The sequence below is a fragment of the Raphanus sativus genome, chromosome 8, assembly GCF_000801105.2.
Source record: "Raphanus sativus cultivar WK10039 chromosome 8, ASM80110v3, whole genome shotgun sequence".
Lineage (NCBI taxonomy): Eukaryota > Viridiplantae > Streptophyta > Magnoliopsida > Brassicales > Brassicaceae > Raphanus > Raphanus sativus.
In genome coordinates, this window is record NC_079518.1 from 16983109 (window position 1) to 16988105 (window position 4997).

Below are 4997 nucleotides of genomic sequence, written 5' to 3' on the forward strand. Positions count from 1 at the left end.
TCACAACCTTTCTCCCAAGTAATAGTGTAACCAGATCCCATGTGTGATTCTTCTCGTAAGATTCCATCTCAGCTTCCATTGCAGCAAACCATCTCTCAGACGCATAACTCGAAATAGCTTCTCTGTAAGTGGATGGCTCGTAAGTATCCACTTCCTCTGCAACCTGTAGTGCATAACCCACCATGTCTTCAAATCGATATCTCGCTGGTGGCCTGACATCAACTCTCCTTGGTCTGTCTTTAGCAATACTGCGTTTTTCAGACCCAATATGTTGATTTCCAGAATAAGAAGACTTTTGCTCCTCATCAGTCAACGATCGCTCGATCTCTTCTTGCAGATTGATTGATCTCGTGCTGTCGGACATCGATCGATACTGTTCGTCTGACGTCGATAGACACTGACCATCGACGTCGATCGACATTGTTGATCTGTCGTCGATCGACACTGATCATCTGAAATCGATAGACACAGATAATTTGTCGTCGACCGACATTGTTGATCCGACTGCACTTCCTGCAGCTCCACCTGCTTGTCAAAATCCTCTGTAGCCCATAACATCTTCTCCGAACCATTATTTGAAAGCATGCACCTCACTCTCTCATACAAAGTTTGGTTAATTCTCTTTGCTACACCATTCTTCTTTGGTGTATCCCTGATTGTAAGATGCTTAGTAGCTCCTGCATCCTTACAAAACTGATTGAACTCTGATGAACAGAATTCCAGGCCATTTGCTGAAACTGTAGAACCTTCCAACAAATACAGAGTACCATGAATGAAACCTCTCAGAATCACATCTGAACCCCTGTAGACACTCAGAACCCCATCTCCACCTGAATACTTGAAACCTCTGCTATCCAAAAGACTAACTGAGATCAAGTTCTTGGACATAGCTGGAACATGTCTAACTCTGGTTAATGTGCAAACTTTACCACCATGTGCCCTGAGCTTTATAGAACCGATTCCTGCAACATCGCAAGCAAAGTCATTTGCCATCTTGATCTTGCCATCAGTCACTGCCTCATACTCTGAGAACCATTCTCTCCTTGGACACATATGATAAGATGCTCCTGTGTCTAGAACCCACACATCCCTAGAATGTGTATTTCCATGAGCAACTAGAGCAATATCGTCATTAGACTTAGCTTCATTCTCTGCTACAGCAGCGGAATCAGCTTGTTTCTTCTTAGGACAATCAGATTTCCAATGTCCTTTTTCATTGCAATAATTGCAAATATCAGTTGGTTTAGGACCCTTTGGGAATGACCTTTTATCTTTCGACCTCCTGTCTTTCCCATAGTCCTTTCCACCACCTACAAACAACCCAGAAGCTTGATCGTCTGTACTAGAACCAGATGCCTTGTGACGCAACTCCCTACTGTGAAGTGCCGACCTGACTTCCTCCAAACTCACTGTATCCTTACTCCCTATGAATGACTGAACAAAATTCTCATAGGAGTTTGGTAGTGAAACCAACAAAATCAGCGCCGCATCCTCATCCTCCACCTTAACATCAATATTCCTCAGATCCAACATAATGGAATTTAGACTGTCAAGGTGATCCTGAAGCTGTGTAGCTTCCTGCATCCTCAAAGCGAAGATACGTTGTTTCAGAAGTAACTTCTTAGTCAGAGACTTTGTCATATATAGACTCTCTAACTTCGACCACAAACCAGCTGCAGCATCAACACCAGAAACTTCGATGATGATCTCATCTGCCAGACACAACAAAATAGTTGAAAACGCCTTTTCTTCAATAATCTCCATCTCAGCTGTAACAGATTCAACCTTCTTCCCTGACAACGGTGCCCAAAGACCTTGTTGCTTCAGCAACGCCTTCATCTTGATTTGCCAGAGACTGAAACTGTTTCTTCCAGTAAACTTGTCAATCTTCAAGTTCATCCCTGACATCTTCTCACCAGATTCAACCTGAAGCTCTGATACATGTCTGTTGTGACAGATGTGAGAAGATATATATTAACAGATGAATGAATAAGAAGGATTGACACAGAGATTTAACGTGGTTAACCCTTAGGGTTTAGTCCACGGGCAAAGAGAGTACTTTATTGATGGAGGCTAGATTTTCAGAGTACAATTCGTGCTGCACAATAGGGTAAAACCCTAGATGTATATATATAAGAAAGTCTTTAATGAAACTTTCCATATTTCTCGGATTTGGGTACTATCGAACGATACGACAACACGTCTATCGATCGATACTCCCCTTTCATATATCGCCCAATCCATGACGTCTGGATCGCCCGATATAACTCAGCTCACAGATTCAAGGCATATTTCAACAGTTTTGGATGACTATAGTCTAAAAATAATTTTCCTAGCAAAATACAATTCTGGAAACATATATACGGTCGCCTAACATAATAAATATCATTTTGTGTTATAGTTTATCTCTGTCGCATATCAAATCATATCCCCTATATTATTTTCCGTGTATTGTATCATGATACGGACACATTCATAAGAACACACTTATATCTATATATATAAAAGAAGGTTTTCTTCCCTCCTGTTGCGCCACGTCACTAAGTCGTTCGACGACAGGGTGACACGTGTCCTGATTTATTTAAACGCTGAGCATCATTTCTATTTCTATTGGGCTTTGCTTATGTGTTGTGCTGGGTTTGGGCTGTGTCTGCCTCCATATTCCTCCGCGTCGATCTCAGTTCGCGTTTGAAGGTCCTCTCCTCCTCAAGCATCTCCTGCACGCAATCCACCGGAATCAAAGCTTCACGCCATTGTGATAACACGGACCGAGCCGTCACCAATCCTCATCTCGATCCCATGGATAAGGCGTCTTGAAGTTCCGAAGTCGTGCTCTGCTCCGTCGTCGTCAACAGATCCGGTGAGAAGAAGATCGAGCAACGTTAATGGCTATTTCTTCCTCTTTTGACATCTGGCCCTTCGTCTTCTTGCTTCTTTCAGTTAGGCCCCTGAACTTTCAACTTGTGCAGAAACATCCTATTGATGCAGTCCCCAAACATTTCTGATCGTGAATCTAGACCCAATGAGTATCCAGAATTTGCAACACTGGTCTCTGTGGTTTCATCTTATTTCGTTTAGACCCCAGATGTTTCTGATTTGCAGAAATAACTTTGCAATGCCACCCAAAACTTCGAACCGTGCACTTTAAACCATGTGATATGCAATTATGCATGCAAATACAATATATACATCTAAATGCAACCTAATATAATTATTATAAACTAAAATATGAATCTAAAACTCAGAAAAATGTATGAAAAAGTACAATTGACTAGCATTTTTAAAAGGTCAAAAATAAAAATATTGATGACAATATAAAATAATTATATATTGGTGGTAAGCTAACTAAATAATTTCTCACAACGATAATATAATAGATAGTAAAAATTGTAAGAAAAGGTAGTAAGAATAATATAATACGAAAATAATTTATTGGATAAGTCAAAACTTAATTACATCATTAATCATGATAAAATAGTTACTACTATAAGTTTGAATATTTTTTTTTCTGCCATCTCAACAGACGAGAAAAGAAAACATGATACATCAGTGTAAATTTTGAAAATTTATAATAAAATTCACATTTTTAACATTTGAATATTGAACCACATATATTAACAATACAGCGAATGCTCCATAAATAATTTTTATAGCCAACAATACATTATATAGCCTATAACTTTGGTAGTAAAAAAATTTGCAGAATTCATTGTTTTCAAATTTTTGTTAATGTGGGTTTGAAGAAACATAAAAAAAACAGCATGAATATATTTTTCTCAAAGATAATAATACATAAATATATAACCTAACATATATTTGTAAATATTAAACAATAAAAACTAATATCAAATTTTATGCTACCTGCCTATTTTTCTTAAAACTATATATGAATGATAGTTATTCAGTTAAATCAGGTTATTGGTTAGGAACACATCTTCCTAGAAAAGGCTATAATAATTCCTTCAACTCTTTATAAATACTATATAATTTCATTTCACTGATTATAACAAATCTTCAACAAGAAGATTATGCCAACTCTTGATTTTATTAATAAAAGTAAAGTATTATATATATCAATAATTGATTACAAAAATGTCTTTGTCATTTTTATCATAAAATCAAAGAAAGTAATCATAATTCATTTAATAACAAATTAATTTATATTAATATAACATTTTAAAATAAAAATTATTAAAGAAAAATAAAAAATTATTTACTCTAATTATTTAAATTATTTTCAAACTATGATTCTGCCCGTAGGGTGGGCCGGTCCTAGTACGAACATAAAATAATAGGTGATGATTATTCACAGCATGGGTCTTAAGTACACATTCATATACAAACACATTCATAACAACCCACGTTTTGAATAATATAAAACCAGTCATATCATATATGAACACATTGATAAGAATTTACCGGCAAAAAATGTTAGTAGGTTTTTGTATTGTTATTGTTTGTTTTCTGTGGCATATATATTTTAATTGAGCCGAATTCTAAACGATGTAATAATCCGTCCTGTTTTGAATTATAATGTTCTCTTCCCAATTACACACATTCAATAAATCTAAATTAATCAAGTTTGAATTATGTATTCATTATTAAAAGGTTTGTTTAAGGAAGTTATGGTCGTATTAAATTTATTATTGTACATCGAATATATTTTACTTGATAAGCATCTGTTTTTATTGAATGTAAGTGAATCCTTTATATATTAACTGAAAAACATTACAACATTGTTTTATAACCAAGTGTTACCATGGAAATGAAATTCAGAATTTTTAGAAAATAAGTTGGTCCATCTCAATTTATATTATATTTTTTATTAAATTAAGGATCAAATTGATAAATAGTGTATAAAAAAATATTCACGTACTTTCCTTAAATAAAAACTACAGAATTACCTAATATAATTAACGTATATATGACAATTAATGATATATATTGAGAGACAGTACAACATTGTTTTGTAGCCACGTGTCACCATGAGAATAAAA